A 25,534-nucleotide genomic window follows, 5' to 3' on the forward strand; every position below is an offset into this window, starting at 1 on the left:
ATAACAAAAAAATATTTAGTAACACAAATATAATTGTTTATCTAAAGGTACTTTTTATTTATAAAATATATTATTTTATATTTATTCAACTATTAATTTTTTGCACATTAATGGTATCTACAGAATATAAATGAGACTGATGAATCAAATATATTGCAAAAGAACACCAACGCATTAACTTATGGGACACTTCATTAAACTACATATTTGAAAAATATATGTTGGTAAATATGTAGCGTACGGATTAGCGTCAAAAAATATTTCAAAAATCTGAAATAACTTTCATTATATGCTCTTTTACGTCCTCTTTTCATTTCAGCCTGCGGAGATAAGAAATTCCAAATACTTTAGGAGATATCGAATTTTTTAATTTTCATATTTGGGTGATATTTGTTAAAAAAATATTTAAAATTCTGAAAATACTTTTATTCTGTGCTCTTTAACTTCCTCTTTTCATTAAACCCGGCGGAGATAAGAAATTCAAAATACTTTAGGAGATATCAAATTTTTTAAATTTTCATCCTGTGCACTCATGCTGCGTTCAACATTGTTGCTTGTTTACAAGTATGATTTTTTTTTTTGCGACGTACGTGAACGATGATACCTGTTGTCTATTCCACTGCTGAGGCAATGAACTACAGGGCCGTGACGTGATCCGTGTGAGTTCTAGGTTCGATTCTTCCCCCAGTATCCGACCATGGAAACTCACCCGCTCTCAGGGTACGCCACTTACAAATGATAGTAATTACATGGGTTCTTAAAGTGTTTCATAGTGCCATAGTCTCGCGATAGTCGCTCGAACATAGACGTCCACAATTTTGGTAAGGTTAGATTTATTTTTCCATTACTGTTACACAAAGTTATTGAATTTAAACTTTAAAAGAGTTATTGAAAGTAAAAAGCAAATGACTTGTACAGTAGACCCTGGTTTAATATACCTGCTTATAATATTATATATTTTTTAACTTCCATCACTATCTGAAAAACAAACAATAGCAGCTCATTTTCCTTTCTTTAACGACCACGATTTTATTTTTATTTATTTATTATTATCTTTTTAACAACCCGAACACATCGAAGCAGAGATTAGAGAAAGTTACAAATGGAGCATAAACCCAGTTTGTCGGTTTCTCAGCTGAAGTCTGGGGACGTAAGCGGAAAGCAGGTTGCCGCCATATTGTGACATGAAGAAAATCACATTTTCTTATAAGTGATATATGAATGGTGGTGGAAAAGTGAATGAATATCAAACAAATTAAGACTGTTGACTTGAGAAAAATGATTGTGTACAAGAGTATGTAGTAAATTACATTTCTATATACTAAGTGAAAACTGTTAGCGCTAAATTGGAAGTGTTTTACTGAAATTAGGACAGTTGTGTTAACGTTGGATCGTGTTGGATAGTAATTCGAGCTCTTGGAGTGTTTATTTACGTGAAATGTCGTCTTGTTCAGCATATGTGTGCACGAAGCATGAACAGGAGTGCGAGGAAGGGGGGCGAAAAGCTGGAAGTAGAAAAACAGAAGAATTTAACTTTTCACAAGTAAGTTTAATCATTGTCCTCGAAAGTGTTCATGTAAGATTAAAACATGCCTCTTGTTTGGGCCTAGTAGAGTACCTATACATATATTTTAATACTGGATACAGAATATATACATACCTACTTATTTTTGGCAAAATAGAAGTATACCTACTTATAAAATCATGGTCATATAGTTTTGCATTTCTATTTTTGTCATTTTGCAACACAATTTTGATAATAAACGAGATACAGATGTATGTAGGCCTAGTTTATATTTCATTAGAAGTGTACTATAGATGAGTCTTATTGTCATTACATTTATATCGCCATCACCCGGTTTTTGTGGTCGCAACCTGGGGAGGACCTTGTGTGTAGTGAGTTGTTTCTATGCCGAATTTACCAGGTGGGTGCCCGTGTGTCTAGCCGTTGTTGAAGACACCGGGTGGTAGAGCAGGGTGTGGTTCGTTAGCCCCAGCATGTTAACTAGGTCTGTAGGCTGTGAGTTGGTTGGCAACACACCATATGCGGAGGGTCGGTTGAGGTGATTACTGGTTTGAGTGAAATAATTGACGGCAAAGTCCGATTGGTGGATTTTATTACGTTCTGTGCGCTTCACTTAATTTTGCGATGCCGCAAACACTGTTTACAAAGTACACAATTATATTCGACATGTTGCACTAACACTTTACACTGACACGTTAATTCAAATAAAGTATAAGGTAGAGCACCTACTCTGCTTACGCTAATTGTCCACGTACCCTAGTGGCAGTTATACGGTGTGTCTCGGCTGGAGTCGGCCAGCCCCATAAATTATAATTGAGTTTACACTTAACATGTTCGCTAATTACTAAAGTTTGTGACCGACAGGCGTTTGCGAGGTTGTCTTAGCAAAAGTTCTGTGGTATGGAGTCGGCCAGGTCCGTTATGCTGTTACTCGCGTGGCCACATGTACATGTCACGGGAGTGAAATGAAAAGCGGCCGGGTTAAGCCCAGTACCGTGCTTGGTCTAGGGACTCGCGGAGGGTGACTGAAAAAGGTTTTGAAGAATTAAATAATTACCAGTATGACGATCAGTGAGACAAAGGTGATGACACTCCGTGGGACGAACACGTCCGCCCTAGGCTGCGAGCCGCGAACAACTGCCGGGGGAACATGGCGCCGGGGAGGGAGCCATTGTTCCCTCTCGCCAAAATCACGAAATTACCGTTATACAATATAAACTGGAAAACTTACGTGCTAATTACATGTCACTCTTGTTTTGATTAGATTTAAGGCTACTCTCAACTGGTTCTGTGTCTATTGAATTTGTGGCCACACAAATAGCCGATAAAACATTCCAAAGTCGGGCTCAAGTTCGCGACTGTTCGCTTATTATTCAAACACTCCCCTCGCTGCACATTATATAATTAATTACGACTATGATGCACTCATGCAGTTTTCCGCTTTAATTAAGGCCCCAGGCCGCACGGGCAAGAATTTGCGTTAGCGAACTGGGATGCCCTTAGGGGGCCATCACACACACACTGAGACGCACTATTCCTGGCACTTAACTTTGGGAAATTATACCTGATGAGTTTAATGGGGCTTAATTTTCTAGCCTCCTTGCTAGGTGAGTATGGGCTGTATTCCAAGACACAAAAATATGGGTTTAGGTGTTGAATATGCAATACCTGTACCCTAACCATATTCCCAGTGCACGATAGGACACAGCCAGTCCCTTATTTTTAGGGCACTGATTTTTGGTGTCCTATCTGTTGCCGATTTGATCCATAACTGTATATATATATTTTTCCTTTTTAATGAACTTTAACGGAACTTTTACGATTACAATTTCCCCCCTAATATCTTAAAAACAGCAAACATAAATACGGCCAAAAATTCATCGTTTATTCATGTAAAACCAAAATTAAATATTTTATTTCACATCATAATTCCATGGTTTAAAAAAATAAGCTAAAATTACGATGGATTCCACGAAGTACAACTGTTTATAGCCTCGCACAAGTCCATTTTATTAAAACGGCTGCCGATCTGATTCCTAACAGGGCTTCAGTTAGGACACGTTTTGGAATATGACCCGAGAGTTAGGGTACGGCAGTTGCCCAACAAGGCAGTGCATATTCGCTACCTTACTCAAACATCATGGAATACCGCCCTATATGTGATTAAGTTTCAGGGTGCTAGGGCTACTTGCGGGAGGGTGCTTCCTTTGACTCGTGTTGGCTTGGCGAGGGGTGCTTTTCACCAGCGGGGGCCAATACTGACGGGTGGAGGCCGGGCTTTGTGGCCTTCGGTGTTACGACGTCAATATAAGCCAACCAAGTTAATTTAACATATTCTACAAACCTAACCAGCAATTTTGTTTTTTTATTCTGTATTCAGTTGTAACATTTGTTTAAAAAAAAGCTACAGTTTGGGTTTTATTGATATCTAACATGCAACCATTTGCAACAATCTATTCTTGATCTTCATGCAAAGAAGTATTAACAATGTAATTTAACCTATCAAGATCGAATAGTATGAACATTTATAAGATTGCTAATAGAATAAATAATATGACATGATATCACATTCCTTAGAAGATCATTAATTGTGTTGTTTAACAGCAAGGGCGCTAAACATCCTTGTAGTTTACCATACGTTAAATGTTCTGTTTCAGGCCTTTTATCCTTGATTGTGCTTCTCTCGCAAAACATACCACTCCCTTACAGTTCTCACAAGCATATTATATACAAGCATGTTAAATTGAATACCATGTCATTTATCATTATGGTGACTAACAAAGGTCCCAACGCACTTCCCTGCGGTACTCCTGACGTAACCTCTCACTTCTCTGACATTGCCTTCCCCACTCACTAATAGTGCAGAAACAATAACTTACACAAATATACAATTATGGTGAAAGTCTACTCTCCACTCTTTCCTACCCTTCCCAAAAAATAGTGTCGTAGGGAATCTAACGTAACATTTGCCTTACATTGTACATTTCGAATATATATATGGCTAAATGTTTGTCAAACGTAGATGCGGTCAGGATTTGTCAATAATGTAGTCACGGTCACATGAACTTTTAAGCTGGTTGATGAATATATGTGTTTATTCTCCTTTATTATAGCATTTTGGGGTTACCAGATACAATAATTTAAAATTTTCTCCCGGGAAAATACGCTGACATACATATGAAGTCTTGACTTTTTATTTATTTTGCTTTCTGTCAGATGAGAGTTATTATGAAATCTTACACACATACCAGCTGTTCGCGAATATAAACAAATGGCTGCAATCTTCTTACGTGAACAAACTGGAAACAATGCTCAGAGGTTATGCTCCATTTGTAAGTTTCTCTAATCTCTGCATCAAAATGTATTGTAGAGAAGCCTAAGATGTACATCAAGTTCTGTCCCTGCCCGAATACGCCCGTCCAACCTCGGGTTTATTTATATATATTTATATTTCTCTGTTTATTTTAATGTACCTATACTAACCTAACTAATAGTGTTTTAGGGCCAGTTTTATGACCTCCGTCTAAATCTTCAGGTTAGCTAGCCCACAGGTTAGGCTAGTTACAAGTTAACGAACGAGAGGTGTATTATGACCCATTCTTAGCCTGCGGTTGGCTAACCGGAACCTGACGAAGCGTGTGGTGTAATAATGGGTGTGTTGGTAATGAAATAAACCAGAATTTGTTAACTTTTGTTGCTAGACAGTTTTTTTTCCTGGTAGAATGTTAGTCAGCTGTTTGTTTGTATTGTGATTCGCAATGTTTACAGCTGCAGTAAAATATGCCGCGAACTTTATCTTGCAACAGATATAATTAAATTAACCAAAAACTACTTCGACGTCAAACCTGCTTTGTATTAAACCATATAATTCCAATTTAAGATTCAAAACCGTGTGTTTTCAACTTTACTCTTGTATTGAAACTCATGATTTTGTTAGTTTATATATTCAGCCAAAACTAACAAAGTAATTCTATACAAATAAATAAATAGCGATGGCATTTTTGCTAGAGAACACTTATTTCTTTCATAAATTTATTTCATAATCAAATAATATAGACCCTGTTTCTGGAAAATACTTGTCGATTTTCATTTCACTGGTGTAGGTTTCATTTTTGTACTAATAGTTTCGTATCACGTATCCAAATTAATCCGATCCTGATGGAATTAGTTTGTGGTATAGGATGCTTGCTGTTTAAATTTAGTAGGTCGAGAGTTCCTAGACATATTCACTGGTGAAATAATTATGATTGTAAAATGTATACGAAAGAAATACATTTTTACAAGACCTGACATAATTTGTTTGTATTGTGATATGTTAGGTATTTTGAGTTATGTACAGTATTTGTCAACATTTTAAATTAAAACAGCAAGTATAATGTAAAACAAGACCAACATATAAAGGGTCATGCCGATATGATCAAGGGATAAACTTGGATACGGGAAACAGATTAATTCCAGTGCTGTTTTAGTTTTGCACTTGCGTGGCAGGTAGATAATAAGTACCTAAAGGTTTTTTTAGGATAGGGAAGGGATAATTGGGTAACATTTATTTTCACATTCAATTGTATTCATTGAATTAGAACCACGTCTGAAGTCGTATGAAGTGCATTTCATTCCCGGCATATGTCCACTGTATTACGAATAAAAATTCACAGATACAACTTCCACGAAAACACACATTTTATAGGTAATAATAACACTCGTTTTGCAATTTTAAAATTCACTTATTTACACATATTATTGAGCAGGAACATTTAAGTTTATATACATTGCATACATTTATGTACTTCGTGATCAATTAAAGTCAAATAATATTACACGACTCGACGAGAATAGAAAAGCGTGACTATACTTTCATGTCATGTAATTTTTAATAAAACTTTGACGAATACGGCGAAGCATTTTATATTTAGTAATAAATTATTCCATCGCATCCTGCAAATATTCAATAGAATTCCTCAAATAGTCATCATCACTATCGACAACCAACCTCGCCTGATACATCGCCATTTTATTTTCTGTCGCTTAGCCTCCGGTTAAGCAGCTAGCGGCCGGTTCATCCACCCGCTAGGTTAGCCGGGACTTTAACTGGAAGGTAGACGTTAACTTGCAGTCATAAAATCGAAATAAGAGGTAGCCTGTGGTTAAATTTTAGCCGGAACTTTAGCCGGGGGTCATATAACCGGCCCTTAATGTAGCTAACCTAACCGACCAGTAGCGGCCGGTATTAAAGAGCACAAGTGCACGTGCACACCCAGTTTTCTACAGAACATTTATTTATTCTGTAGAGTTAAAAGTTCCTTTTTATCTACTTTTACCAGTGGCAGCTACCAGAGTTACACTCGTCGCTTTGTTTGCATCTGTCACGGACATCTGTTTTTATTTTTTCAATTGCGGCGATACGGCAACGCTGTAGTGTTCACAATGGATCTGTGCACGAAACGCGCTGCCTGCATGCCTGCCTCGGTCCTTTCGCGCATGCGCACAAGGGAATTACGTCACCTCCTACGGGACATTTAGCACTGGACGAGGGCACGACTCTGGTGTGCTTGTGATTGTCCTGGCGTATCGTTGCTCATTGATGGAGTTCCAAATTTCAGCACTCACAGCAGCACTGATCAGAGAAGTAAGTCATAACTTATGAATCAGCCCGGTAGATGCCAGTATTGTCCACTCCAATACTATCACCTCTAACCAAACAAACTTTTCGTTTTCAGTTTTTTACGTCCAGTAGAAACAAGTATTTGCGTGTGGTTCAATGCGAGTGTAAATATCTTTAAATAATTAGTGTGACTGTGCGTTTGTAAAATATTTTTCTGTGCCTTATGCAGGACAACATTTTTCTGAGGTATGTTATAAAGTTTCCCTTTGTTGTAAGACTTTAGCCTAACTGTGAAATTGTGACTGCGTTATTTTGGCACGTATAGTAAACAATTACAATTTTTAAAAATCGCCATAATGAATTCCGTACAAACAATTATTGCGAACAGAAAACTTACTACAAGGAAAAGTTAACAATTAAAAGTTTAGGAACACTATGTCAGAAGAAAGACTTACTGCTTTAGCAATGTTGTTAATAGAAAAAAGACTAATAAATAGCATGCTTGATTTTAATCATAGAGTCATCAACAAGTTTTCTCAGCTGAATACCAGAAGAATGGATTTTTTGTTTACAAATAAATAATGGTGCATTAAAGTTTGTAAAATCATATTTTTTAGCTTCACATTGCTTTCCGGCGCAACACTTTGATAAGCTTGACGACAGTCGTCGTACCCTCCCATATGCAGAGGCCGTACCTGGCCACCGACGTGGGCCTGAGGGAGTCTGTTTCCCCAGTGAACCATCAGTGTAGTGCATCGGCCAGGGACGCACCCGCGTGCGCCCTAGCATGCCAGTGGGCTTCTTTAGTGTTACGAATAATTCTGCTTTATGTATTTTTCAAATGGTCGTGAACCTCAATAAGTGTGTAAATAATGTAACCGTAATGTATCAATTATTGTGTAAATAATCTTGTAATTTTCTCAAATGTCTCGCAGTGCTAATATGTAATCGCGGCCTGGCGCTCGTCCGCGTCGCGAGGGGGGGGGGGGGCGCTCTCCCACGCCGCCCGATATCTCCTCCCCTCCCCCAAGGCCCGCTGGCCTCGGCCCGCTGGCGGGCGGGGAAGGGCAGTGTTGCTCAGGGCTCGTTCAGCGGCAGACGTGCACGCCGCTCCGCGCTGATCGTGAGGCGCGTCTTCCGAGCTCGCGGTCCGGCGACAGCGCCACTGTACGGGTTGTCGCGGCAGCTGAGCTGCCTTCGCTGTGTCGCTCACACGGTTGAGCTTACGAGTTACGTGTTACGTCACGAGTCGAACATCCTAGGGCGCATAAGCGTAGTTACGAACTGCCGAACCTTCGTCGTCATTATGAGTCTGTTACGTAAAGGAACGCGCACGTGTCACGTGCCTTTGTGGAGCAACTTTCAATCAGGAACTTTGTTACGTGGGAGGATTTCTAGTTCGTGTCGAGACGAGTTGGTTGCACGAGACGGTCTACGGGAGTCCGGGTCTTCGTGGGAAGGGCGCTCGTTCCGTGACGGATCCGCCAGGCTGCGGCAGGCTCTCAGAATTACAATAAAAGGGGCTCGTGGAACTGTTAACATCGAGTGGTCCTTAAGAACTGCCTATCATTCTTTCTCCTCACCTCACTCTCCCTCCAGGTCCCGTATTTCCCGGTCCCGGCCACGTTGGCCTGGACCCACACCTCTCCGACGAGAACAGAACGGGCACAACAGGACTATTACGTAAACGGGGAATCAGGGACCAGAAGCCGAGGGACGTCAAGCTCAAGCCCAGCCACAAATTTGAAAAATCAAGAACATCAAACATAATTTTTTATTATTTATATGAGGCTTGATCAGCGATCTACCATTTTGAATTACAATTTAAAATCTCTTAAAAAACAACTAATCTGCTCAATAAGCTTCGTTGTGTTAATTCGGGCTACAATTACAGACATGAGTTTGTGTAATAAACAAAATATATCTTTCACGACTCCAAGATAAGCAGTAACTGCTACGGTGCCGCACCAACACAGATAATCTGACACCAAAACAGGCTTCAAGAACGCAGTAAGGTAGAAGGTCTTTTTTTTATGAGTGCATATGTGTTAGCATGTGTGTATGTATGAGTGTGTGAACACCCATAATTTAACATCACCGGCCGCTACAATAACCGACTACTTTTAATATTTGAATTCATTTTCCAGCGCAAAAATAATACAGATCCCGAGGTTGGCCCAAAGTGAATATTCGGGCGTGTTCGGGCAGGGACAGAACTTGATGGACATCTTAGGATTCACTTTATTGTAGAGGAACTAAACTCGAATTTTTCTTGCCTTAAGCATAGAGCGCAGTTCCTGTTCCTACCGCAATAAATAAAAAAATTTTAGAAATTAAATTGAATGATTTTGTATTTGTAATTTACGATCATAATCATTTTACTTTGAGCAATTTTTGGCAATATATAAATATTATATCTTTTGCCGAAAAAAAAGGAAAAAGACGCTATATTTCCGACGTCTTTTATTAACAACTAGCAAAACCCGGCCACGCTTTGCTGTGGCACAGTTTAATATTAATTCATTGTTTAATTTAATATTTTACTGTGCATGGCTGTGGAATGTAATAGAAGAAATAAAAATGTGTTTAGCTTAAATATTTTTATTGTAAAGCTAATGGAAGGACTACATTCCTTGTTTTCCCATTTTTTGCATAAACATATAGATCAGATGGTTTACCGACTCTGGAGCACCCGACATATAACTGTCCATGAGAGAAGCATTCATTTTCTAAATTCAAACCGCACACTTGCAAAGATTGTCCTTGTGCTTTATTGATGGTCATAGCGAACGCAAGGCGTATTGGAAATTGAAGTCGTTTGAACTCGAACGCCATATCTGTCGGAATAAGTGGCATTCGTGGAAGTAATACGTCTTCACCTTTATGAAGTCCAATCAAAATTGTTGCTTCAATAAGATTATCCATTAATTTTTTAACTACTAATCGTGTACCATTACATAATTTAGGCTGACAGATATTTCGAAGCAATATAATTGGCACACCAATTTTCAAATTCAAAATATGTGGTGGTAATCCTGGAACATCGAGTGAATTGAGAAATTCCGTTGGAAAGTTCACTGCTTCATTTTGGTGCACTACTGAATCAATAGATTTGTATGTCATTGTTTCACCTTCGATTCTGTTTATAATACTATTGTTCATATTGTGTACGTCAACATTTTTAGCCGCTAGAATGGCTCTTTCGCTCAACCATGCATATTTGTGTAAATTATAGTCGTCAAGGCACAATGGTCGAGTAGCCTGATGTGCTTGAACTTCGACAATATGGTACAGCATCGTCGAGCGTGGTCACAACTAAGTTGGGTGACCATGATATTTAGTTATAGAAACTTTTTTTTCCGACTTTTCCGGTGGATTTTCCCAAACTTTTATTTCATATAAACACTCTTCTGTTAAGATGCAACGTTCTGTAAAAATTTCAATCCAAACCATCGTATACTTTCCGAGTTTTGCGGCCAAATACATACGGAAGCTAAATTTTTATATATATAGATTTGTAAAAAGAATTGGCAAATTTAGAATTTAATTTTAGCGTTAAAATTATTAGAATATATATTATGGCTTGTCACACACCTGTCTCCGTAGAATACGTGGAGACGTGGCGGACGTCTCTCGGCCGTTTTCTTGTATTGCCCGGCGCCAAATCTCTCGCGTCGTGCAGCCACCTGTGGAGAGGCAGGGGTGGACCGTCCAGCCCGTGTAGCTGCCGAGGGACGTCTAGCGCGCTGGAGTAATGTGCGGTGCAGGCTAATTGTGTTAGTCCACGTGTTTTGGCCCGCGGACACGCCAGATACAAAAACAACACTCACGCACACGGTAAAGATAACGATAAAAGAGATTATAACACACTATAGAATAGAAAACAAAAGCGTTAATAGCGGCGAGTTTATGGAGCCTCTCGCGGCCGCGTCTAGCCTCGAAGGTGGCTCGAACAGGACTGGAGACCAGGACGCCGGCGCACTGCTCTCGCACGCACGGAGGTACGATTTCAGATGCCCCCCCTCTGGATAAGCCCAAGTCAAGGCCGTCCGTGCTTCCACCCGAGGCAGCAGGATCGGGACGCCCTCTCCACCGGCGGTCGTCGGGATTAGGGCCGCCTCTCTCGCCCCGTACTCGCCAGGTCGTCGTACACAAGCGCGTCCGGCTCCGAGCCTGTGACATAGTCTGCCAAGTAACGTGGAGCTCGGCGACGTCGTCGGTTGCGTCTCGGGGTCATCTCAGCCGGCTCCTCGACTGTGACTCGGAACTCTGCATCGGTGAGGGAGGCATCATGTCCCCATCAACCTTGGGTGGGGGAGAGTGGCTCAGCTGCCTCCTCCTCGTCCGGCTCGGTCACCAGAGGTTGTTCGTCCGCCGCATCGGCGCCCGCCTCGGGCATCCCGGTGACGTCACTGATCTGTGAACGCGTCGTGCGTCTCCGACATCGTCGCCTAGGACTTGAGGCCGAGCTTCCTGCTGTTTCCAGGGTTGCTGTTTCTGGGCTGGGGGTGGCATGGAACAGGCCCCGCATGCCTCGGGGCGTGATCGAGTCGTCTGAAGTAGGCGTTTCGTCCACTTCTACTAGGGTGACATCTTCAAACACCAAATTATCTCCTGGAAATGTTGTTCTCTGTATGGTGTCTCGGTGCACTTTTTGCACCCGCCGTCCATCCAGACGGACTAGGTAGGTGCTCATACTTAGCCATTTAAGGATCGGGTGTGGTCCCGACTATCTGGGGCTCAACCCAGCACTGTAGTTCTTCGGCGTGCTGGACAGAGGCTGCGTGTGCATGTATACCAGTTCTCCAGGATGTAAATCCAGATGCATTCGGGTTGTCTGCGGTGTTATCTGGCGAGTATAGGCCCTCCGGTGTTTGCGCGCTGTTGTCATTTCTGCCTCTCACCGTTGACGGCGCTCCTCTGGGTCTTCTTCTTCATCGGCTACCCCGTGGGCTTTCCATTCTCCTGGCAAGGGCAAATTGTGGCCTTGGACCATTTCTGCTTGGGTCATTCCTGTGGCTGCATTGGTTCTGCGACGGATGCAAAACAGAGCCTCTGCAAGATGGTCGTCCCACTTAGTATGGTCGCTACCCACCCTTATGCGCATCTGGACTTTCAACTCTTGGTTTCGCCTCTCCGTCGGGTTGGCTCGGGGTTGGTAGGCAGGTGCTATCCGGTGTTCGACGTGCCACGAGTTGCACATCTCTCGCCACTGCCTCCCGACGAATAGGCTAGCATTGTCCGTCAGCAGGTCTCTCGGGTAGCCCCAACACGGAAAGAATTCCATTTGCAATATGGTCCCAATGGTGTTGGCCCGAACGTTGCTGGTGGGGTAAGCTTCTACCCAACGGGTGAAGAGATCGGTCACTTACACCAGGAATCTCTTGCCCCGGGCTGTGCGGGTATATGGCCCCATGATGTCCAGCGCGATAGACTGGAAAGGGGTAGTGGGAATGCGAGGCTGTTGTTGCTCCGTCCCGTCACTCCGCCGCGCTTTCCGCTCTTGACACGTCTCACAAGTTCTCACATACTCCCGCACGTCCCGGGCCATGCCGGGCCAGTGGTAGTGCTGACCTAACGTCTGCCGTGTTTGGTCCGCTCCAGGGCGACCGGCCAGGTCATGATCATGCATAAAGCGCAACACCGCTTCATGTGCCTCCAGTGGGACATAGGTGCGCCACTCCTGATCGGGTCCCATTCCTCGTGTGTAGAGCACGCCATTCCTCGTAGTCCAGGTCTCACATGGTTCCGCTATTTGCTTCGCGCGTCTGTGCTCAGCATCCTGAGAGGTGCGTTGGGCATCGTGCACCTGACCTTTCAGCTCAACCAGGTCCGCAGGAGGCTAGAGCAAGCAGGCGGCAGGTTGGGTCCCTTGGGTGGTGGTGATCCGTCTCACGGCCAGGTGGCAGTATATCTTCCCAAGATACATCCTCCAGGCACGATCCCTGATCAGGGTCCCTTGACAGGGCATCCAGCAGCTCGTTTTCTACTCCTGGGACGTGCTCCACAACGAAGTAGAACGACTGTAGAAACAGCGCCCACCTCACGAGTTTGCTTTTTCACATCTGGAGGGTCCGCGACCACGTGAGGCATTGGTTGTCCATGCGCAATACAAATTGCCTACCCTCGAGGTGGGGACGGTACTTCCTCAGTGCCCATACCACAGCCAGGCACTCCTGTTCATTGCTGTGGTAGTTCCGTTCAGCGCAGCCGAACTTCGCACTGGCGTAGTCGATTATGCACCTGTCCCTATTTTAGTCTCGTTGGTATAGCACCGCGCCCACCCCCTCGGCGCTCGCATCCGTATGAACGTACAGCGTCTTCTAGGGGTTTATCCGTGACAGAGTGTGGCATCGGAGAAAAGCCGCCTTCAAGCTGTCCAGCGCCTTCTGTGCAGCCGGTGTCCAGTGGTAGCACTGTCGTGGTGTCAAAAGCTCTGTCAGGGGGGCAGTGAGCGTGGAGAACTGCGGGATATAGTTCCACAGCCAGTTGGCGAGGCCCAACAGCTTCTGCAACTGCTTGCGGGTTCTAGAGGGTTCAGCTTCTGCAATTTTCGCCAGGTGCATCGGGTGCGTAAGATAACCCTCAGCATCCACCTCATGCCCCAAAAACTCCACCTCTCTCCGTCCAATGTGACACTTCTGTGTGGCACAGGTAAGGTGGTGCATCTGGAGCCGCTCCAGGACCAGGGACAGGTGCCGCACATGGTCCTCCCAGGTCTTGGAGTACACGATCACGTCGTCGAGGTAGGCTGTCACGAACTGGCCAATGTACCCTTCCAGTACGCGGGCCATCATAGCTTGAAATGTGGCCGGCGTGCACTTGAGCCCGAAGGGCATGGCACAGAACTGAAATCGTCTACCATCGGGCACCGTGAACGCAGTCTTTTCTCTGTCACCTGGGTGTATTGGCACCTGCCAATAGCCCGAACGTAAGTCAAGGGTCGTGAACACTCGTGCATTGCCCAGACCTGCCAAGGCCTCGTTCACACTGATCTGCGGTGGTGGATAACTGATGGTGACACTATTCAGGGGACGGAAGTCCACACAGAAGCGCATAGTCCCATCCTTCTTGGCAGCTAGGACGATGCGTGAGTTGTATGCGCTGTTGGAGTGTTCAATGACACCATCTCGCAACATTTAGTGCACTTGCTCACGTATCACCCGTTGCTCACGTAATCCATATCCCCTGGGGGCCTCATACACTGGTTGGTCGTGCATAGTGGGGAATCGGTGTTCTGTAATCGTTGTGCGCCTGAGTGGGTCGGCAGTGGCGAAGACGCTCTGCCTTTCCCTTATGAGCCGCCTGAATGCATCCTGATACTCTGGGGGTACATCATTGTCCACATCTTCTAACTTCGTGGGCTCTCTCGGGGGAGGTGGTGCTCTACCTAGTGCATACACTGCCAGGCGCTCATGTTTGCCAACATTCACTAGCCCAGAGGCCGGTGCTATCACTGTGTCATGCTCCACCAACCAAGGCTGCCCGAGCACTAGGTCCTCCCTGAGTCCCTCTACTACAACTGCTGCCATCTGTGTAACCAGCTCCCTCACACTCACCGTTATGATGGCATCCCCGATGGCTGTCCCGACTCCGGTGCTCGTGGCCAGGTGCAGCGTGCAGCGTATCGGTGTGACGTCCGCTGGCGGTACCAAGTGTTAGGCCACAAGCACGTGGCTCGCACCTGTATCTACGAGAGCGGCCGACGGACTCCCGTTCAGAGTGACGGGTACCCGCATCGTCCGGTCGTCTGGGGTGGTGAGCTGACCCAGTGTTATGCGTGTCTCGGCCGTGGCTTCGGGAAGGAGGTTAGGTGGTGTGGGGGGCAGAACTGTTGGTCCTACACCCCCTGTGATCCGGGCTTTAACCCCAAGGCACGGAGGTACGACGTCAGGCTTTACAATATTATTTTTTAAGATAACTTGTTCCATAATAATTCAATTTTAACCAAAAAAGTTCTTTGTCTCTGATTGTAAATGTCATTTTCTTATATCATGGCTCACAACCAGCTATATAGGGTCGTGAGGTACGTACACAAATACTACCAATGTTGCATCTTTCTTAAATTGCTGCTGTAGTCTGACAAACCAGTACAAATAAATGGGTGCAACATCATCCCTGACTTTAGATTCTTTATATGTTAGTTTAATTTTATTTCTTGACACGAACACACAAATTTTAAAGGTAGGAATGGCACTGAAAATGCAATTTTTAAAAACAGTTAATTGGACATGTTCTAAAACCAATCGCATTTAGGTTAGTATAAATACTGTTTTGTTTTTTCTTTATGAATACATTAAATTTCAATATAATAATCTATGACTCGGTGAATAGGCCTGCTCACTATATGAAATCGCATATTTTATTTGATTATAAAGCACACAATGTTAACAAAGTGTATAAGTTATTGCTGGTTATAAATTTAGCTAACCTATCTTGACCAACCACACACGGATATTAAAGTATTTCTGAACCATAAATAGCTTCCATTTCGAACAAATCGATGTTTCAAAAACTAACTCTCAAATCTCTATTGGAATTGTGATTCCACCAGCAAAGGTGGGGTCTAATAATTCCGATGCATAATTCCACTAGCGAGTGTTCAATAATAGGGCTTCAAAGTCCATGGCCACAAGATGCTCTGTTCGTGCAACTGTATGCTACATAAGAAATTAGTAGGGGTATAAAAGTAACGAAAAAAAGTGTACCCGTTTGTATTCGTTACTATAACATTTAGTACTCGTTACTAATGTGATGTTACTTTACTCGTTACTTCTGATACCTCAAAACATGCTATGTTATGTTAAAGAAACGAATCGAGTCGTATTGCGTACACATACAATATGACTACGCGGCATCGCAACATTAGTAAATTGTAGAAAACATACTTATACATTGATGTCGTCCGACCGAAGGCCACCCAAAAACCGACCTGCAAACACCAGTATCCGACCCTGCTAACAGAATGCACCCCTAGCCATTGCCCACCCGAGTCAAGCGATAACCGGAACAAAAGTTAGAATTAAAGACCATGCCCTAATTAACCAGCCACCGGGACCCTATGCATTATAAATTAAACATAATTAAATGACGACATCACTTTTAATTAAAAACCCCGTCCAAGGGAAGTGTGACTTAGTGGTGCCCGGGTCACTCACGTGTAAATTTTTATTAATACATTTGTGATTGCTCCCCTTGTGGCCTTCAGAATAAATTAAATAAAGTAGTGTGTGATGTAATTATAATCTCCCCATTTTGTATGTATAACTCGCCACTGGAGCAGTCAACAAGTGACCAACAGTCTCCAGTTTAACTCACATTATTCAAACTGAATTAATGTAAACTTGTTGAATCCAATTCCTAAAAAGTATCTGTGTATTAGGTTAATTTTTATTATTTAATATGTGAATTTAGAGCCACTTTCAATCTCTTATTAATTTAATAATTTCCGAATAACAGAACTTTAGAAACTATGGCGCGAGAGGTCGCTGAGACCTCCCCTCGTGCCAGGGCCAGTACCAGTACCGAGCGACTCGCGGACCGGGACGAACGTGCGTCTCACGGGGAGTCTTCAGCCTTTGTCTTCACCAAATTCGCTCTTCGTAATTATAGTCACTATCAAATCCTTTACGTAATTAAATCCCCGTGTGCACCCGGTCCTTCTACGGAAGAGGGTCTATCCCAGCCGCTTAAACATAAACTACCTGCACTAAACCTTAAGCTGGGCAGTTCACCACCTCCAATCGACCTCTCCCTCAACCACGACTGGCGTGAGGATTTTAGTATTAGAGACGGCGCATCACAGCACCTGGTGTCAACCTAGTGTAATTTGTGTAGGGAAAATCAATGTAAAATGTAAATGTAACTGCAAGTGTAAATGCCGATTTCAATTAAACATCCACTCCGCACACTCCGTGCGCGACGTGTAAACGACAGTGCAAAACCGAACCTGTGTATGTTATTTTGTGAACTTCCGTAATCCAATCAGGAATCAGCGTGCTATGCTGAGTAGGGCCAGTAATGTATCAATAGCCAGGGATCCCTCCCATCACAACCACAGCCGCTGTTCCAAGTGGGCCATGCAGGGGCATTCGCACCCAACAACCCAAATTGTGGTTAGCCACAGAGCTAGCCTGGCGCCCTCCCGGACACATTTTCAGTAAATAAACCAGCCTTCCCGCTAGGAACCACGCCAGACCTCGAAAACGAGAACACGGACGACAGCATTTGGCGCCCGCTGTGTGGCGCGAAGACAGAAAAATCTAGATTTCTTTCACGTTCATTTTACAAAAACTCTCACAAAAAAAACTTATTTATAGCCTTCTATCAGTCCATTTTTTTCCCGGCCACAGCACTGACACGGGACGGCCATCTTGTACAGGAAAAGAGGATTACGGTCAGACAGGCCGGCGCAACGAGGCGAGGAAACAAAGGGGCTCCAACAACCCCTCCTCTCATCAAACATTCCGACCCAGGGCGCGATGCGGACCACCGACGTCACCATCCGCGCCACTGGACACCCCTCCTCCAGCGCGGCCATTCTCAACCTCCGCTTTGTGCGACTGTCTGGGCGCTCTCGCCCGCTGCTTCGCACACCTATCCGCATCCCCGCCTGCGCCACGACCATTCTCGGCCTCTGCTTTGTGCGGCTATCCGGGCACCTGCCCAGCCTGCGATCGCGAACCCGCGCGTAGACTTACCCCGCGCGTCAACGCCACGAATGAATAAACAAATCGACACAGCGGAACACACACCATAACAGGAGCATCACATGTGTATATATGTATAAGGACGAATGCATTGGGTGTTACTACCCCTGCCCGAGTTGGTACTTACATGGCAGGACCACAGCTGGGTACAAGTGTGGCTATTGTGAAGAGTACCGCATATATATGGGGTGACGATGTGTGGAGCCACATAGTGTCCTGGAGGAAGTAGCGAAAGCTACCACTGTGAGGAATGTGCCGGCCTATGGCATCGTGGCTGTAGCAGCGAGCGTGAAGGGACTTTGCGGCGCGAGTCCTTCACCTTCACACGCGCGCGATGTACCGCCCACAGAGCCACCCAGGTGCGGTATCCGGCAGCGACGCTAACAATTCCTCCCCTACGATACGCCTCGACGCTTCACGACACACAGACACCACTCACGCCGACGCATTACGTACCAAAGACGTCGTCCGTTGCCGGAACTACATCCGCACAGTATCAAGACGACTCCTCGCGTACAACATGGACTCCAGTATCACGAAAGCACGTCCCGACGATACCCGCACCGTCACATGCAAAGTCGCCGACGCATATCGTCCCGACGCCGACGTTCGTCTTCCTGACGCCGGCAATACCGCTCCCGCCGCTTCCTCTCCCGTAGCCACCAGACTCAGCATCTCTCGTAGACCTGATGTCTCCCGACACAAGTCCGGACACACCGTCACCAGCGAGACCATGTTTCGTCAAACTGATGCCACTCATCCGGACTGTGATTACGCTTGACCCATCGAAACCAACTGAGCGATGCAAGACGCTGACCATTTCGCCGCAGTCTGCCACGCCATCCCGAACCTGCCTCGAATCGGAGATACCTCCCGATGCCGGGATGACATTGCCACAGCACCTGACCGCTGTCACGGTGCCATGAAGGACCATTCCGACGCAACCCACGTTGTCTCCATCACACGACTCATCACGGACGCCGCCAGACTCGGCGCCGACACATCGCACCACATTGTCGCCACTGCTTGGCTTCGACGTCATGCTGCCGTCGTCACTACCCCCAAGTGCGCAGTCACAAACAGGAAGCTGTACGACGCAATGTCCAGGGCCCTGACACCAAGACGCCTGAGCGAGGCCCCGCCGCCTGGAATTGATCCCCGGTGCCCGCCTGGCTTCGAGTCACAGTCGGTTCAACCCGCCAGAATGAGACAGACATGCACGATGCCGATGCTGTCTTCGTTACCACCTGACGCGACATCAAAAACGCCCGAGATGCCACGTGCATGCTGCAAGTCGTCAACCTTGGGACACTGCACCGTGACATCACCGCGGCTACTGGGTCGCCTGAGTTCCCTGCATCCGTCTGACACAAGGCAGGTCGATGCCACGGAACCTAGATGCCCGACAGCCCCACCATCCCGTCCCCCCCACCCATCACCCGAACTTTGACACCTGTCATCCGTCTGTCACGACAGGCCGTGTACTGCCCGCATGTCGGCGAGGCTGATCCAGATCGTGCCGAGCGCCGCCCGCCTGCCGCGAACCGCCTGACCTTGGTCGCTGCCGCCCCTGCTGGCTGGCACCCTGGCCACCACTGCTCCGCCGCACACTGCGAGACACTGCAGCCGCACTCGGAGCAACTATCACCCCCCGACCATGCCGATGCAACCCCCATGGTGATGCTGGACGACGAGGACGAGGAGGCCTCTACTTCAAACCCGCCCAGCATACCAGAACGGGAGAGGATGCTGTACCCATCCATGCCGTAACAGGTGCCGAAGGACCATGCCAACAGGCCAGCACCCGGGTGTTCGACGTGGGATGACCTGAGACCAGAGCGCAGAGCCTACCAGTTGCAGCCACCGCGAGCACCACCTGGGTGAATCTGCTGCCGAAGCTAAAGGGTGCCCCCATGTGGCGGGACACTAGCGGTGCAAGGTCGGGCTTCTCAAGTGTGGAGGGGGGGGGGGGGGGGGTTGGAGGTCGTTCGAACGAAGGCCACCCTAAAGCCCAGCCTACAACCACCAGTAGCCAACCGTGCTAAAGGAACGCACCCCTAGCCATGGCCACCCGAGTCATGCGATAACCGGAACAAAAGGTAGAATTAAAGACCATGCCCTAATTAACCAGCCACCGCGATCCCTGTGCATTATAAATTAAACATGAATTAATGATGATGTCACTTTTAATTAAAAACCCCGTCCAAGGGAAGTGCGACATAGGAGTGCCCGGGTCACTCTCATGTGAATTTTTATTAATACATTTGTGAGTGCTCCCGTTGCGGCCTTCAGCATAAATTAAATAAAGTAGTGTGTGACGTAATTATGACCTCCCCATTTTGTGTGTATAACTCGCCACTGGAGCAGTCAACAAGTGACGAACAGTCTCCAGTGTGACTCACATTATTCAATCTTAATTAATGTAAACTTGTTGAATCCAATTCCTAAAAAGTATCTGTGTATTAGGTTAATATTTATTATTTAATGTGTGAAGTTAGAGCCACTTTCAATCTCTTATTAATTTAATAATTTCCGAATAACTGAACTTTAGAAACTTTGGCGCGAGAGAACGCTGAGCCCTCCCCTCGCGCCAGGGCCAGTACGAGTACCGATCAACTCGCGGACCAGGACGGACATGCGTCCCACGGGGAGTCTTCAGCCTTTGTCTTTATCAAATTCCCTCCTGGCAATTATAGTCACTCATCAAATCCTTTCGTAATTAACTCCCTGTGTGTACCCAGTCCTTTTACGGTGTAGGGCCTAACCCAGCCACTTAAACATAAACTACCCGCACTAAACTTTAAGCGGGGCAGTTCACCGCCTCCAATCGACCTCTCCATCAATCTCGACTGGTGTGAGTATTTTAATATTAGTGACGTCACATCAGAGCGCCTGGTGTCAACCTAGTGTAATTTGTGTAGGGAAAATCAATGTAAAATGACTGTAACTGCAAGTGTAACTGCCAATTTCAATTAAACGTCCACTCCGCACACTCCGTGCGCTACGTGTATACGACAGTGCAAAACCGAACCAGTGTATGTTATTTTGTGAACTTCCCTGATCCAGTCAGGAATCAGCGTGCTATGTTGTGTAGGGCCAGTAATGTATCAATAGCCAGGGATCCCTCCAACCACGACCATAGCCGCTGTTCCTAGCGGGCCACGCAGGGGCATTCGCACCCAACGACCCAACTCGTGGTTAGCCACAGATATAGCCTGGCGTCCTCCCGGACACATTTTCAGTAAAAAAACCAGCCTTCCCGCTAGGAACCACGCCGGACCTCGAACACGAGAACCTGGACGACGCAACATTACTTACCAAACTGCGTAAGTGCAGGTTTTTAATTTTTACGTATTTTGAACCAGACTTGTGTGAAAGTCATTCTAAATTTAATTTGATTTAATAGGTAAATTGTAGAACTACAAGTGAACTGTTGACATATTCTACTAAATTTGCAATGGATTTACTATTTTGAAAATTTTAACCGCCAGTTTATGTTATATCACAATAACATCATAATCCTTTATGGGTCGATTATAATGAAAAAGCAACAAACAGGTGCCGAAAATTATTTATTGATAATAAAATTTAAACAATATTCTAACGATAAATTCCATACTACGAAAAATGCGAGAAACGAAATGTATTCGTGTGTAACGTTTCGTTACTCGGTACTAGATAGTGCACCGGTTACACAGTACAGAATACATACGGTTTGCTACAGCTTTTATTGGTACTTGTGACTGTGTTCGACCCCACCACATTGGGTGCTTTTAGGGTGGTATTCATTTTTACGTCTTGAGGAATTCTTTCGTTAAGAATGTCGACCCAAGTGTTCACCCAGCTCTCACAGCCCGTTATGCCATGCCAATGCCTTCTCCTGCCATTGTCGCGAGTGCGCCGAACAGTGTAGTGGGGTGCGGCTAGCACAAGGGGGCGGGGGGAGATTCGCGCGCCAGGGAGACCTACAGCAGAAGATGAACTTTCTTTGGAAAGGATGGACACTGTATTTACAGCGGGACGAATATTGTAAATATTATTTATTAATCTCATTTTATTGTACATATTTATTTTTATAATTTCAGTGTTTATGTTTTGTACTATTACCATTATTCACTGGGCGATTACGTCATACCCGTCTGCGACACATCAGGGTCAGTGCGGGATGCAGAGAGGAGGAAGGATGAGGAGCCGCGTGCCGCGCCGGAGCACATAGGGGTCAGTCGTCGCCAGGCGAGCACGAGAAGCAGTCACATGACAAGAGTCAGTCGTCCCTCGAGACGGTCACCGAGCAGTGAGCCAACGAGTCAGTAAACGGACGTCAGCATCATGACTCGAGCATAGCGACAGTATACAGTTATAGCACGAGTATTATCTTGTTCGTATACAGGTGGCTAGGATCGGGGCATTTATTTAGTAGCTTGCGAGTCATTTAAGTTTGTACATTATAGTTTGTAGCATAATGTATCAGTGTTGCGCCACACTTCCGGATGTCGCTGAATGAAGAATCAGAAGCACAAAATTTTGAAGTCCCCCTGCGGGATCACACGTCCATCCTGGCCCGTGAGTAAAACTCTACTACTGCTTTGTGCCGGCTTGGGAGGGGAGGAAGCGCCATGACGTGCCAAACTTTCTAATATGCCGTTATTCCAATTTTATAAGCATAATTTGTCTTTATTATTTATAGTGTCGTAGGATGGTCGACTAGTCCCTGAAAATGCTGCTATTGGGGGGTCTGGGCCGCGTGGCCGAGGGACTTAGTCTCCAGAATTGAAATGAGAACAACTCGAATAAAGTTTGCTGGTCCTTTATACTCAAGACCATGAACACTTTACATGGGGCTGCCGCGTTTCCGCCTGTGACTATTTCTATATGGGACGAAGCCCGGTTCCGCACACTAATATGGTAATGAAAATACGGGACATCCCGCCCGTGACGAGTATTACCCACACTATAAGAAATAGAATTCTCTATGACTCACGCGCAATAGTATGTCTGTCCGACTGAACACCACAATGACTGGGGAAAAAAGTAAAAAGCACAGAACATACGACTGCGAATGTCCAATTTGCAAAATAAACCGCGACTCGCAAAATCTAGTAAAAGAACAAACGTGAGACAAAATGACAAGATGAGAGCACGCGACTGAATGACAAAGTAACAAACTCGACTGCAAGACTGAAAACGCTTCCGCACGGCAAAGTTAAGAGCTACTGCAAATACCGCGCCCGCTCAATCTCACTGTCCCGGAGCGACGTCGACAACACGCCCGTTGTCTCTCGTGCCGGGTCCACGACTCCTTGCCACTAGCGCGGGGCGATGACACTCACGTGACCGCTGTCCCCCGAGTCCTGGCGACGACTGACTCCCACTCCCCTGGCGCGCCCCAGCGCCCGCGTCTCCCCTCTCTCCGCGAGCCCGCGGAACACGCTGATTGGTCACAAGCGAAAGCCACGGCCTTGGCGCCCGGTGAACAAATAAAGCTTACACGAATACATTACCCTGCAATACAAAATTCATGATAATAAAATATAAGCTAAATATATACAAAAAATGTAAAACAAAAATATATTTACAATAAAATAATATGTAAAATCCTGTATAGAAACAAAATATCGCACGTCACCTTCACTTGCGTCGCACTACACACGCAAGAGATGGCGCTGGCGAGGCATAACGGCCTGAAGAAGCCGGGGAGACACTTGGGTCGACGTCAATAGAACACTCGTATCTTAATGATATCTGTCTGAATTAGTTGGCGGAAGGCCTATAATAATACATAACAAAATTTAGATTCATTATATTTGAAAATAAAAAGTCAAGCTGGAGACTCACTTGTTGACTACTCCAGTGGCTATTTGCAAGTAAAAACAGGGAGGTAAATTAGGTTGGTTAACACTGTGGTTAATTATTGGCAGAAGGCCGCAAGGGACGTTTCGGACGTTTATTAATTGCAGTTTCCCACAGGGGAAACCACTGCACCCCTACGACGCACTTTCACTATTAAGTGTTGTTCTGCTGATTAAAAATCACTTAATTAATCACAGCAATTTATGATGCGTGAGAACTGTTTGGTGGTGTTGGCATATGGACGTATCTCGGTAGGCACTTACCAGTGTCGGTAGCTCTCTTGACTCACGTGAAATGTGCTAGGGGTGCCTTCCTTGAGCGGGGTTTAATAGTGCCGGGTGCAGGCCGGGCTTTATTGCCTTTGGAGGGACGACGACAATATATATACACACTCATACATATTGAAGCATGATCTTTTTTTGTCGCTCCCGCGTGGCCTAACGATTTCCTCCCCTTATCTATTCCTTCTCTTCCCTGCCACTCTGGCTTAGCTTTCTCCTCCACCTTCATCTTCCACCCCTTTTGCGGTCTCCATTAATGCTCGTTGCCTCCATTGCACTTGCGGCCTCTCTATTTGGATGATATATAAGGCCATGTCGGGCCTGGTCTCTGGTTGTTCGGTAGAGGTCGGAGAGGTGTCTGTATCAGGTGAGTATGTATGAGGTCAGTATCGGCGAAGTCGAATATTTGTTTACGGGAAGCTTAATAACTTGCACGATATGGCAGCGCCATTCTTGACATTGATTATAAAGCCCCTAAGTTGTTAAAAATAATGAGCCATATGTTCTGCTTGTAAATGAGTTATAACTTCTGGTGCCTTTCCGATCCGCCTGCCATTTGCCTGTGGTTTGCAAGGCCACTCGTTTCCTGTCTGTTCTTTTCTTGCTCTTTAGGGGCATAGTTATATGTCTCTCTTGCCGCACCGAACTGCGCCCCAGTTTTTGACGCGTCGGCTCTTGTTTCTAATTGTAATATGTTGCATTTTATGTTTAAAATTTCCGTGTTTGATATAATCAGAATTATTTGTTACACATGTACGCATGTACGATAAGTCTAGGATTTGTAACTATGGGATAGGATTATTAATGTGTTGTAAGCCTTATGTACCCCCTCAACTTCTTTGCAACATAATTTGTAATGAGCATTTATTTATGTTTTTGGTACTGGTAATATTTGTACTGGTTTTGATGTCACCACATTACTGTTTTGAGAGTTTGAAAATAAATTACTGCTCTACGGACTTGGGCTTCCCTGACTCAACGAAATACATTCCAACTCTCTAAATTCTCTTTGGAAATTAATTCTTATTCTTCTTTGTGTATTTGTAGCTTGGTCGAATTAACATTAAAGCAAGACTGCAACTCTGCACTACTCTGCTGTCAGAGAGCTAATTTTTGTTTTCTTTGTGCTACATGATCATGCCTACCCCTGCCATCAGCTGGATTTACCGCCACCACCGCGCCGAGTGTCAGCACCTCGAGGAAAACGGACTCTCGGTTCTGCCGACCTACACGATGGTGGAGTTGCATGTACACCTAATGCAATACATCCGTGAGGCCAGTGATGTCCAGCTTGGAAGCCATGGGGAGGAAACTGGAATAGGAAATTGTTGCACAGGCTTTTTTTTTTATGATTTACCCTTTTTTTTGTTAGTTCGTCATTCGCCATGATACAGGTGACCGCGCTGAAAGCAATATCACACAATCACACTAAAGACTTCAACAAGTATAGCATAGCTACTTGTACTTGTAACGAAGTTTTTACATCAATTTTTAAAATTATTCAGTATTATAATAAAAATAATTTGCTTTGAAAATACTCCGCTAAAATAAGTAGAATATTTATTTG

General features: G+C 45.1%; 1 protein-coding gene across 5 annotated transcripts in view; it reads right to left on the reverse strand.

Annotated features, from left to right (window-relative positions):
- Positions 1 to 25,534, reverse strand: part of LOC134537894 (zinc finger protein 260-like) — a 104,356-nt gene that overhangs the window by 36,122 nt on the left and 42,700 nt on the right. Inside the window, exon 1 of one of the 5 annotated variants that reach the window (XM_063378821.1) lies at positions 10,722 to 10,841. The exons of 2 other annotated variants lie outside the window; for them this stretch is intronic. The gene's annotated coding sequence lies outside the window, so the exon portion shown is untranslated. Of the gene's footprint in view, positions 1 to 916; positions 9,886 to 10,721; positions 10,842 to 25,534 lie in introns of those variants that run through there. 2 more of the 5 variants (XM_063378822.1, XM_063378823.1) reach the window with 2 other exon arrangements.

Source organism: Bacillus rossius, chromosome 12 (genome assembly GCF_032445375.1).
Source record: "Bacillus rossius redtenbacheri isolate Brsri chromosome 12, Brsri_v3, whole genome shotgun sequence".
NCBI classification, from domain to species: domain Eukaryota; kingdom Metazoa; phylum Arthropoda; class Insecta; order Phasmatodea; family Bacillidae; genus Bacillus; species Bacillus rossius.